The 13,272-nt window shown below is 38.9% G+C and overlaps 1 protein-coding gene and 1 long non-coding RNA gene across 5 annotated transcripts in view; one reads left to right on the plus strand and one right to left on the minus strand.

The window, feature by feature from the left end:
- Positions 1–5,509: 5,509 nt before the first annotated feature.
- LOC132667250 (uncharacterized) lies at positions 5,510–10,210 on the minus strand. The gene is made up of 3 exons (XR_009605056.3): positions 10,038–10,210; positions 9,480–9,691; positions 5,510–5,596 (listed from the first exon to the last, which is right to left on the minus strand). It is a non-coding gene; the product is annotated as an uncharacterized LOC132667250 (long non-coding RNA).
- A 208-nt stretch (positions 10,211–10,418) lies between these two features.
- The window catches only part of ADGRB3 (adhesion G protein-coupled receptor B3), a 736,713-nt gene continuing 733,859 nt past the window's right edge, over positions 10,419–13,272 (plus strand). For 2 of the 4 annotated variants that reach the window (XM_060615856.3, XM_060615857.3), the window contains exon 1: positions 10,419–10,996. The gene's annotated coding sequence lies outside the window, so the exon portion shown is untranslated. Of the gene's footprint in view, positions 10,997–12,390; positions 12,559–13,272 lie in introns of all 4 variants that reach the window. The other 2 variants (XM_060615855.3, XM_060615854.3) reach the window with 2 other exon arrangements.

Here is a 13,272-nt window from a genome sequence, read left to right on the forward strand (position 1 = left end):
ACAATTAAGGCAACAAAGGACTGTGACAAACTGAGGCAAACTCAGTGGAAAACAGATAAAAAGATTGGAGATTCTGGAGACCATGTCACATGAGAAATGTCTGAAGGAAATAAGGTGTTTGGTCCAGAAAAGAGAGGATTCCAGCTGGGTTGTGATATAAATATATGTTACACAGCTATTAAAATATATATGACACAAGTGGGCATAATTAATATTAAAATGTGGAATTTATCATGTTGCAAGTTGCAACCAACTCCTTCACTAAATATCTATTAAGCACTTCCAATGTGCCTTGCACGATTTAGGCAAGGTTATATAGTAATGAAGTTATAGACCAATGAGGAAAGCAAATAAAGAGCAATTAAAAATTAAAAATTAGCAAGTACTATAAAACAGACAAATAATTATCTTGAAAGAGAATATAAGAGAAATGGCCATAGATTGGTGGTTTAAAAAAGAAAGCTTCCTTAGAGAATTTTCAAAATGTAATCTGAGGAATGAGAAAAGGACAGCCAATAAAAATTATCCCAATAGCAGGAGAAGGGAAGTCTATTCCTTGCATAGGTTGGTTGCAAGGAAGGAAAAAAATTGCTGTCTTTCAGACACAGAAAGAAGATTAATGTAGCTTGAGCATCATAAGTAAGCAGAAGGGTGATTCAGGATGAAAGGGAAAAAGGAATCAGATGATGTAGGACATTGCAAGCCATGATTAAGGGATTGGATTTATTATATGTGCCGTGAGTAATAATCAGGGTTTCAAAAAATGAAACAAAAACATTTTCAAAATTTTTGAAAGGACACATTTTTTGCCTTGAGCAAAACTGATTGGAAGTAAATTAACAAAGAATATTTGATACCAGGTAGGAGGTTATTACATTGGGCTAGGCAAAAACCACAGATTTTAGAAAAGAAAGACTGTGATGAAAAATAAAAGAATGTTTGATTTGAGATATATATGTTTGAGGTGTGTTATCGGTTTAATTGTGCCACCCCCCAATTCATATGTTGGTTCTCTACCTTTAGTATATTAGAATGTGATTGTCTGTGGAGTTAAAGTCTTTAAAATTTTTTTTTAATGTTTATTTATTTTTGAGACAGAGCATGAGCAGGGGAGGGTCACAGCATGAGCAGGGGAGAGTCAGAGAGAGAGGGAGACACAGAATCTGAAATAGGATCCAGGCTCTGAGCTGTCAGCACAGAGCCCGACACAGGGCTCGAACTCACAGACTGAAAGATCATGACCTCAGCCGAAGTCGGATGCTTAACCAACTGAGCCACCCAGGCGCCCCAGAGTTAAAGTCTTTAAAAAGGTAATTAATTTAAAATGAGGCGTGGCCCCCAATCCAATCTGACTGATGATGTCCTTATTAAAAAAATGGAGATTGGGACATACAGAGACACCAGAGGTAGAACAGGCATAGTGGGACCACCATGAGAAAAAATAGCAAGAGTGTGGCCATCTGCACAGAGAGAATCAGTCATTCTGTCATGTTGATCTTAGGCGTGCAGTCTCCAGAACTGTGAGAAAATAAATGTCTGTTGTTTAAGCTGCCCAGGCTGTGATATTTTGTCATGGTGGCCCTAGCAAACGAATACAAAGTGGAACAGACAACACTTATGAAAGGATTGAATGTGGGAATGATTAAAAAAAAAAAAAAATGAGGCAGCAAGCAAAATTCCCATGTTTGCAGTATAAATAACTGTGTGGAGAATGGTGCTATTTCCTGTGATGGGAAGACTAAGGAAGAATACATTTCTCTGGAATAGTCAGTTTTGTTTTGATTACTTAAAATCTGAGATGACTATGAGACATTTTTAGTAGAGATATCAATTAGACAATTGACTACACAAGAATCTAGAGGATCAAAAGAGATTTCCTAGCTAAATAAGTATATGTGTGTGTGCCTGTGTGTTTGTATGTAAGAATGCATGCACATATACATTCATTTTATTATTCATTTATATACTTATGTATTTATTTTTAATTTAACTCCAGTATAGCTAATATAGAGTTATATCGTTTCAGGTGTACAATATAGTGATTCAACAATTCTATGCATTACTCAGTGCTCGTCATGATAAGTGTACTCTTTAATCCCCTTCAGTGAATCCCCCTACCTATCTCCATTCTGGTAATTTGTTCTCCAGAGTTAAGAGTTTGTTTTTTGGTTTGTCTTTTTTTTTTCCTTTGTTCATTTGTATTGTTTCTTAAATTCCATATATGAGTGAAATTATATGGTATTTGTCTTCCTCTGACTTATTTCACTTAGCATTATACTCTCTAGCGCCATTCATGTCATTGCAAATGGCAAGATCTCATTCCTTTTTATGGCTGAATAATATTCCATTTCCAAAGAAGACATAACAGATGGCCAACAGACACATGAAAAGGGGCTCAACATTACTCATCAGGAAAATGCAAATCAAAACTACAATGAGATATATCACCTCCCAACTGTCAGATTGGCTAAAATAAACACACACACACACACACACACACACACACACACACACAAGAAACAACTAGTGTTGGCAAATATGTGGAGAAAACAAATCCTTCTGCACTGTTGGTAACAAAACCAACTAGTGAATCCACTGTGGAAAACACTATGGAGGATCTTCAAAAAATTAAAAATAGAATTACCATACGATCCAGTAAATACTACTGGGTATTTATCCAAAGAATATGAAAACACTAATTCAAAGAGATATATTCATCCTTATGTTTATTTTACTGCAGCATTATTTACAATTGCAAAATTATGGAAGCAACCCAAGTGTTCATGGATAGATGAATGAATAAAGATGTGGCATATATATATATATATATATATATATATATATATATATATATACACATATATATATATATATATATCACCATGTGTATATATATATGTATATGTATATATACATATATATATGTATATGTATATATATACATATACATATATATGTATACGTACATATACACATATATATATATATATATGTACACCATGTATATATGTGGTATATATATACACACCACATATTATATATATATATACCATATATATATATTATATATAATGTGTGTATAACATATACATTATATATATAATGGAATATTACTTACTCATATATACATTCTTCTAGTAACATATGGTATTAGAGGATGTATTAGATCACCAAGGGAGAGATGGGAGAGAAATTAGGGAATTAGATCTAACATTTATCTCTAAGTAACTGGCATTTCATATAGAAGAGAACCAGCAGGAGACTGGGAAGTCAGTGCTAGGAAGGTATGATAAAACAGAAATCAAGATGGAAAGAGTGGCTTTAAAAAATGTAAGGCATAACAAGCAAAATAGTGCTAAAAGTTGGAGTAAAATGAAAAAAAAAATTATCTATCAACTTGGTAACATAAAGCCTTTAGTGACCTTGTTCAGAAACTTTTCAGTGGAACACTGAGGGTGGAAGCCAAATTAGAATGAATTGAGAAATGAGAAGGAAGTGAGGAAACAAAGTGAAGTGATAGGCTGCTTTTTGAAGATTAGTTATGAAGAGGAAATGACAAATAGGGAATGTTATTAAAATTGTTTTAGGATGGCCACAGTGCTTTAAAATACCTTTTAAATACCATATTGATAAAAATGATCCAGAAGAGAGGGAAAAATTTTCATTGTGCAAGAGAATCAATAGAAGTAAGACCTGAGATACTTATACATGGGGATGGCTTTTCAGATATGAGCAGTATCTCCTTAGAGGCTAGAAGAAAGGAGAAAATGGGAGAAGGCACAGGTTTAATGAATTTATTATGTAAGATGAGGGAGTTCCCATATGATCACATCTGTTTTATCAATGAAGAATAAAGAAAGCTATCAGAATTGAAGAATTGGAGGAAAGCTTTAAATATCAAGTAAAAATTATAAAATATTCATAGGGTATAATAGGAGAGTGAGCTTATAATTGAAAGTTTTGAGTTACAGCCTGTGTGGTGAGACCATTTGAACCTGGTGATTATGAATGCATAGGGTGATTATGAATGCATCAGATTACCTAAGGGTGTGAATTTCTACACCACTGTTCTGTTTCATGGGTGCTGGCTCAGAGACAGTATGTGTGGTAATTCAGCCATGAAAATGTGAAGAGAAAGCTGAAGGTTATAAGTAAATTATTTTAATAATGGGCATGGAATCCATGGGGGTATGCATTAGTTATCTATTGTTGTATAACAAATTATCCCTAAACTTAGCAATGGGAAACGTAAACATTTGGTATCATATAGTTCCTATAGATCAGGAAGCCAGGAGCAGCTTAGCTGAGTGGTTCTCATTCAAGGTGTCTCCAAAGCTACTCCCAAGGTATTGGCCAGGAGATCTCAGACTTGACTGGGGAAACTTCTACTTCTGAGTTCACTCACATAGCTATTGTCAGGTCTTGGAAGATGTGCTTCTAATCAAACTCCCATGGGTTTGGTTGTCTCTGTAAGGCTGTCTCACAGCAGGACAAGTGGCATATCTCAGAGTGAGTGTTATTTGGAGAGTGAAAGATGGAGGACAGTCATTTCATACCCTACACTTGGTAGTGACATCCTATCACTGCTGCCTACTCCCTGGAAGCAAGTTTCTAAATCTAGCTCACACTCAAGGGGAGATGGTTATACAAAGGCATGAATGACAGGAAGTAGGGATCACTGGGGGACATGTGAGAGGCTGCCTGCTACAGGGTAAGAGGAGGGAAGAAAAGGTAGGAGAAGAAATTAGTTGGAATGGATTAAAGATCTGAATATTGTGGAAGACTTGGCTCCTTATGGTTATCAAGAAGGTGAGTTTACAAAAGTAGAAGATTGTAAGTACAAAATCGAAACAATACTGGAAGTGGAACAGTCATTATTTATGATCTCTTTAGTTGAAGACTAAAGGAAAATGTGGCTGAGTTGGTATAAAAGAAAATACAGAAACGGAACTGAAAAGACAGTGTGACATATAAGCCGTCTACATGGATGCTGAAAACATGAGAAGACTGGAAATTGGATGGAGAGGGAAGCTTAGCCAGCAGCTAAAGGACTGTATGAATAAAAAGTAAAATTTGAAGTCATTAAAAAGATAGCAAGGAGGAAGAGGTGAGGCTGCCAAAGGGAAATTACATAACCTCTAAGGGAAAAAAAAAGGTATTAAAGTGAGATTAGAAGTAAATATTTGAACCCAGCAATGGAGATCAAGGACATTGATCCCATCTACCCATAATACCTAGTTAATCAGAGTGTGGAAGAAGCATGCATGTAACTGGCTTCCTCTTGGCATGGTTGCAAGAGATGCCATGTCTTCACAAAAATAGTAGGTTTCAGTCAACAGAAGGTACAAAAAACATTCTGCATAAAGGTGTGTTGGAATAGAAGAGCAAGGAGATCTAGATGGCAAAGAGGGAGAATGTGGCAGAAAGAAAAAGAGTGGGTCAGAAGTGGTAAGGAACAGAGCTGGAGAGACACAAGAGTTCAGAAATAATAGGTAATCAACTGACCTTAATCTCTGGTGTTGATTAAGGTCAACAGATATGCTGGTACTCACAACTTTAGTTCTTGTCATCAGTTTTAGTAGGGTTGGAACGCAATCTGAGGAAAAAAAATGATCACAGTGAGGGAAGAATAAGAATGTAATGGGTTGTCTTTCCACTGGCAGATGACAGCAAGGAAGGAAGGGCAAAGCTGGTAAAACTATAGAGATTTTAAAAATTATGGTAGAGTAGAGCATTTCCAATATTTGACTGGAGCAATTTTGATTCTTCCTAGCCTAGGATTTTGTTGCATTTTTCTCTCATTGCTTCCATGTCTTGTGAGATACCTTGTTTTATTTAGAAAATATCAAGAAGAACCATAGAAACTACTTGGTCATGCTCTTCCTTTCCTATGAGGAAACTGAAGTCCAGAGAGTGCACAGCTTCTTGTCTATAACTGTCTATATAACCAGTGTCAACTTCAGGGGTAAAAATGAAGAATCTTTATTTATGGTTCATTTGAAATCCTAAAAATTAAAGATAATAGCATAAACATAGCAACTTTATACAAAAAAGTAGATAAAAATAACTGACAAGGAAAGAATTTGGGGTAAATTCCTATTTAACTGCAAACATGTATTTTGAGCTTTTAAAGTCCCTATTTTCCAAGATACTTCTATAACACACAAAAGTGACATTATGTGGTACCTACCCATGGCATTTCTCGAATCACAAATGAAGGCTTTGGAATCGATGGTCAAAAACTTTTTAACAATGTGAGTGTTTTACATGTGTCATAGTAGAGGAAAAGAATGGTAAAAATGAAAACTTGATACAAATGAGTTCTTTGATAAAAAGTACTCTGGCTATGCCTGGCATGGGGCAAGTTTGGACTAACCAGCCCAGGATAACCATCAGTTCATGTATCCGTTTGCTCTACTATACCCTTCTACTTTTTAGTACTTTTGTTATGTATTTTCTATTTGGGGATGCCCAATTAGAAGGGGATGCCTTTTTTTTTTTTTTTAGATAGAAAACCGAGAAGAATCAGCTTAGTTCCTGAGAAACTTCATTATTTAATAATAAGAATAAAGAAGAAGAGGAGGAAGACGAGGAGGAGAAAGAATGAGAAGTTCTTTCAGTTCATAGTAAATATGCTAATTTTAAGCATAAAGTAAGTACTTACCCATTTAATCATGTAATATTTTGATCATTTTATTAACACAAAATAAAGCACTAATTGATTAGAGTAAATAATAAGATAGTTAAGGTTCATATTTCTGAAGTTGTTACATTAATTTCCTTTTATTGTGAAATTAGTTGTCAAAAATCTGTGTGTGTGTGCATGTGTGTGTGTGTGTTGGAGACATTAAGTATTGAAAAGTTAGAGCATACTGAAAAAGAATAATTGATAAACTTATTTGTGCTTCTTAAAGCCTTACTGAAGAAAAGTTATAAAACTTAAAAGTGGTAATATAGTAATACCACAAGGAGCATGAGAGAAAGGCATGAGAGGGAAGAAAACCCTTTCTAAAACTAGGTAAGCATATTCAAAACATATTCTTATCATTTCAGTCTGAGAATTGTGCAGGTGATACTGAAGTTTAAGAAAGGATCCTGGAGGATGGGATTCTTTTTTTTCAAAGGTAGAAGAACTAAACAGTAAAAAATAAAGGCAATAGAAGTAAAAGAGAGATAAATTATACTTAGAAATCTCATTTCCCTGAAGTGATCTTTAAAAACATATAAATAATAGAAAAGATAAATTTGAAAGTCTTTACATGCCTGGGCCAATTTAAAATACAAGTTTATATTTTGATGTGTTAATACTGGCTTCTCAATTGTCCTTTTAAAAGTTGAGAAGGAAACTTCAGTGAAAATTAGTTTATACAATTAATCTGGTAGTTTTGGGGTGAGAACACTTCATACTAAAGAGAAATATAAAGGAGTATAGTGAAACCATCCTCCCGAATACATATATAATAATGGAAATATATGTGAACATATTATATATATGTGTGTATGTGCACACTTACATATAATACATGCTTATATATACACATGTACATGAAATATGTGTGTTAAATATGGATCTGTGTTTGTATCCATACAGACATACACAGATACACACAGGGATTGGTGAGAAGCAAATGAAGGCTGATAATTACAATGTGAAATGGTGATTTTTTAAAATGCATTAAAGCATAAAACCAGACCAATCTCAATAGGGAGGAAAGGACACAGAGAGCCTAGTGTGTAAACTGCCGCTCTTTTCATTGTTGGGTCAATGTGCCAGCGGTGCTTTCACATGGAACATAGTGCAGACATGAATCAGGATGGCTCTTCCTTGGTCTGCCTTTGGAATTGTGCTGTTGTTAGGTCCATAGACTAGATTCTCCATATAGGGTTCTTTTTGTGATTCTTGATTATGACCCCCTGAGGAAGTCAGACCAGCCTGGGGTTACTGGAGATGGTGTCTTGCTTGGCATATTTATCATCCACAAATCATCTGCTATAAATATACCTCAGCGGGATCATCATCAGGCTGGCTCAGTAGCCTGCAGTTTATGAAGGTTATGGGAAACAGTGTGAAGGGTGAAGTGCTTTATTAAGGGTGGCTTTCTCCCTGACCCAGTCCCGTGTTCTACTTGAATGTAAATGACCCTGGGAATGAGTGCTCCTTTCCATTTAGGATTAAGTCTTTTAAAATTATCCCTTTCAGCTATTATTCTTATGTCACTATATCATGACTTCAAGATTTTCTAAGAAACATCAGAATCACAGTGTTCAAAGATAATGTGAGAAATTACTAGGTGCAAGATAGACATAGATCTAAAACTCACATTGTTTTCTTTTTATGTACAAATCATGCAAAACATTCTCCTTTTTTTTTCCATTTTTTTAACATGTCATTAATCTCTATTTTTGCTTCTCATAAAATAACAGAACTGACCAAAATGTCTTGCAACTATCATAATTATAATCTCTATGGAATTTGGAATAAAGGAAATGTAATTCTTTGTATTACTGAATGTTTGTTTTTAAAAGAAAACGTGTTTGCTTAAGACACAATGTTTAGGATTATGCCCTAGACACAAACCTTATTTTCCTTTCACCTTCCCTTAAATGAATAAAAAATATTGTAATGAACCAAAAATGACACAAAACCAAAATGCCACAAAGGCTGCTCTCTCAGCCAGTGAATGTTCCTGGAACATGGTTAAAGCTTGTTGGATGGGGAATGATTAACTGTTTCCCTTACAGGATGTTATTCTGAACACTTGTCCTAGAAGAGAAAGCCTTGAAGAGGGTCACCCTATTAATATGTATTAAGAAGTAAAGGGCCAATTTTAATATTTCAAGCAACTCCGGTGAATAAAAGATCATTGGCACCTTTCTATTTTCACTATAGTCCTATTTTAAAATAATGTTCTTGGCTCTCCATTTGCCCCAGGGGAGAGGAACAACAAGAGGAAGAAAAATGCAGAAAGAGTACAGAGAGAAGATGATGGAAATTTGTTTTATTCAACTTCACCTGCCGCTCAAGCCACTCACCCTTAGGAAGACTCCGACACTTCATAGGAATTACCCATTCTGGTCTCCCCCACCGAATCACCACACTATTTTGCCACTTGTTTTGCAAACCACCAACTGCGTTTACAAGTAGAAACATAATCAGTAGGCGAATGACCTTTTGCAGCATTGTATCTGAAGCTAGTTCATCAAACACTTGTCAGCCAACCGTCCAGCGGGCCAAATAAATAAAGGTGGGGAGTGGTGGAAATTTATCCTTTTTGTTGCTGCTAAATCGAGAATCCGGTAGCTTTTCCTCCCCCTTTCCCTCGTTTTTTTTTTTTTTCCTTTTTTTTTTTCTACCACTGTCCACAAACCTGTTACTAGGGAAACTTAAAGAAGAATCAGATACATTAAGAAAACAAAAGTTTAGACCCCCCACAACCATGATCCCATTGCCATGCAGAAAGCAATGCAAGATGCCCAACCTCGGTCGCCGCACCGCGGTCCTGACAAAGCCTGTATCTAGCCAGAACAAACAAGATGTTAATTGCAGCCTCGCTGAGAAAAACTAGTATTGTTCCAGCCGGAGACACGCAGCATTTCGGGAACTGAGATGTGCCCCGTCCGCTGAGGACTGGATCAATTCATCTGAACCCCGGCGATGAAACGACAGCTCTTCGGCTGCGACAGGTCCGCGCTGAAAGAAAGACAGAGACGATCAAGTCCAGTATTTACTTCCCAACACTCAGAGTCGCCTTCCAATCCTCCGCAACCCCCTAGCTTCGCCTCCCAGTGAGTTTCCCTTACAGTTGGTCGCCGCCAGCCCCAGCGGTGGGAACTGAGGGCGCAAAAACCTCCCAGACGCAGAAAATACCGCTTTCGGGACGTGCTTGGTTTTGAGTAGCCGTGACGTGCAGGCTCACCGCGGCCCTGGCTGGAGCACCGCGGAGCCCCCCTCCCGCCCGCTTCTCTCCCGCCCTCCCGCCGGGCCTCCCTCCTTTCCCACCCCGCCGCTTCCCTCCTCTTCTCTCACGCACACCCACCCGCGCCCCCGGGAGGCAAGAACTACGGGAAGGCACAGCGGCCGCGTAGCGCTCGTCGAGCCTCTGGCCAGCCGCCTGGCGCACCGTACCGGTGCCGGCGCCGGGCGCGGGGCGCTGGGCGCTGGGCGCGCGGCGCCCGGGGACGCGCGCGCGCAAGAGCACGCGGGAGTCGGCGCGCACGCGCACCCCGGGGACGCGCACCCCCTCCTTGGCGCGCGCCCCGGGGAGAGCGAGCGCCGCGCGCCGGCGCGCACACCCGAGACAGAGCTTTACTATCTCTCTCCCTCTCGCGCCCCTCCTCGCTGGGCATTCAAACAGCTTTCCGACATCACCAGCCAAGGATTTTTTTCCCCCCTCTCCTTAGTCGCGGTCCGTCCATCAGTACCTGCGGGGGGAGGGGGAGGAGGAGGAGGAGGGAGGAAAGCGGAAAGAGGAAAGAGCATAAGCTTGAGCCTTCCGATCCGACCACGAATACTCCTGTAATAAACCCACCGCCCCAACAAATCTGCCTTAGCAGCCGCTGCTGCCGCCGGTCACTTCTCGTCTCAGCGCTTTCTTTGCTTCTTGGCTCATCGGTTTGTTGGGGGTAGATTTGATAAAAACAAATCCTTGCTTTTAAGCCACTTGCATATTTTTGTTTCTTTAGAGTCTCTCTACGGGGGGCTCCCCCCTCCCTCGGTTGGAGGTTGGATTCAGTTGGCTACAGCGTCAGGCTCCGGGGTCCTGGGGGCTTTTTTTCTCCCACCCCTCCCCTCTTTAATTTTTCTCCCCCATCTTTTGCTTCTCTTAAGTGTGCATTTAAAAAAAAAAATAAATAAATCCTGATTTTTGAAGCTGAGCCGGGGAAAATGGGCAACGGTGATTGGGACCGAAGGGGAGTCTCTCCGTCACTGTTGCTGGGACGCGTGCCTGTGCTGGTGTCTTAGAGCAAGAGCCTCCCTGAGCTTTCGGAGTGGAAGGTAAGGAAGGGGGTCCAGGGGTCACCTTCCCTCTGCCAGGGGTCGCCACCGAGGAGCTTTCGTCTAGGTGTTTGCGGAGGGAGGACAAGGAAAGGAAAGGCTGTTGCTGGCAGATGGAGGGGCTACGACCAAACCCGACTGTCTGCATTTACTTAAACGCCGCAGTTGAAAAGTTAGAGAAGTCTGTTTTTCAAGAGATGTGCATGGTCGGAAGGAACAGGCAGGGAGACCTAGAAAATCTGACGGTTGTGTGTGATTGGGGTGATTTTATGAGGAGAAATTTTTAGGTTAGAAGGAAGTTAAGATAAGGGGAGGCAGTGGGTCTTCTATTGGGGAAAAAATTTAGTGGAGTGATGGCGCCGTCTATGTTCGGCTAAACTAAAGTGTCACCCAGAAAATCAGTTTGGAGAATAGCTAAACTAAATGCCGGTTTGCTTCTTAGCAGGACACAAATAAATAAATAAATACAGCATCCTTGAGATCTTGGTAGCCATCCCTTAGACACCGCCACCCCATTCTTTCTTTCTTAAAAAAGGGAAATACAATTGTTTGAACTGGCCCTGCAGTCGGGGACGGGGGTGGGGGGGCGGCAGAGTTCAGTGATTCATTTTTGATTCTTTAGTATAAAACAAGGCTCCGTACACCAAGGCTTAAGGATTAAAATAAAGAGCATTATATTGAGGGGGCTCTCTTGAGCAAGCTTGAAAGTGAAATCAGAGCTATTTCCTCACTCTTTCTAATCCTTGATGAGCACAGCAATGCAGACATGCACTGTCAAATAAATGGAAGCAAAAGTACTGGATTTCATTAGGAAAAGAAATACGACCTCTTTTTGAGTTACCGATTATAAAATGAAGCCCCTTTCATGGATGGAATTCCTAATTTAGACACTTATTGTCACATTGGCTCTCAACGCCTACACTCTATCCTGAAGAACACTGCGCAGACCTGCATTGCCTGCAAAGTGCAACAGCAAAAAAAAGAGGAAATTATTTCCAGAATTTCCTGCAACTTTCCCAATTTTTTAACCTTTACATGCTCATTGGCTTTATTTTCTCAAAAAGAAAATGCATTATTCATTGAGCTATATGCTTGAAACGGAGAACACTGTTTTGATAGTCCCAGCAGTTCTGATGTTATTTTAAACTGCTGCTATATAGAGATTTAGAGTTGGGGCTGTTTTCTCCTATATCAAGACATAGAATTTGAATTATGATCTGGAAAATGCAGATCTATCTTCAGGGACTTCGGTCACTGGTATTTGTGTGCATGCGTTGGTGTGTGTTATGCAATGGGAAGGAAGAGGGTTTTATCCTTTGGTTCCGAGAGGACCCAGGCAAAGACACGAAAACTCTTAACTGTCTATATGTCTGTATGTCTGTCTCTGTTTACAGAACAGTGGAAGAGACTGCAGCCTAAAGACTTTTATAATTAACTTGGCATCACTTTTCTCAGCTCAAAGGCTAAACAAAAAAAAGCAGTGTCATTTATTCTAAGAAATAACTTCTTAAAGGTTAAAGCTGAAAAAAATTCAAGTTATTTTTGGATAACAACTTACAGAGGTAAATATAACCAGGATTACTTTATTATGCAAGGCCAGGTTAAAAAAACATAAAGAAAAGGAGCTTTGGAGCTGTTGTTGGAAAGGGAGCAATTCAGTAACTGAAATCTGCTAGGAAAGAAAATGCTAATGTCTTTTATCTACCATGTATAAATCTTAAATTGCAGTAACTAGAGTTAAATCTTAAATAACTCTAGATAAAATAGCCCTAATTAGAAAAAAAAAAAATTAAAAGGCTGAAGCCAGCTGTGGTTCTGGGATTTTTCACCGACATCGCCTTTGGATACAGATACTAATACAGTGATCCACTTTATGTATCCCAAGAGGGCATGTCACATTGAAATGACTGTCTTAAATCTTGGTTCTCAGAGGTGATGTTGAACAACAAGTCTTCCCTATGTATCTACCCATCTATGCCCTTTCTCAGATAATGGGCTTAAAATTCTATTAATCCAAATGAATGTTGGTGTTTTTGCACAGGAATTCCCATCAGTTCACACGATGGTCCCTGCAAAGACAAGTATGGGTATTTGGGAGATGATGTTTCATCTGCAACAAATTATCATTTGTGCTTTTAAAATTGTGGCCATCCTTTATCAAAATTGCTTTTCATATTCAAGGTAAAAGAAGTAATGTGATGACAGCTGTTCCCAGATTATCAGATTAGATTGTGTGTGATGATGTTTTCTTCAGGCCGACTGAGGGAGAGAAAAGG

Source organism: Panthera onca, chromosome B2 (assembly GCF_046562875.1).
Source record: "Panthera onca isolate mPanOnc1 chromosome B2, mPanOnc1 haplotype 2, whole genome shotgun sequence".
Taxonomy (NCBI): Eukaryota; Metazoa; Chordata; class Mammalia; order Carnivora; family Felidae; genus Panthera; species Panthera onca.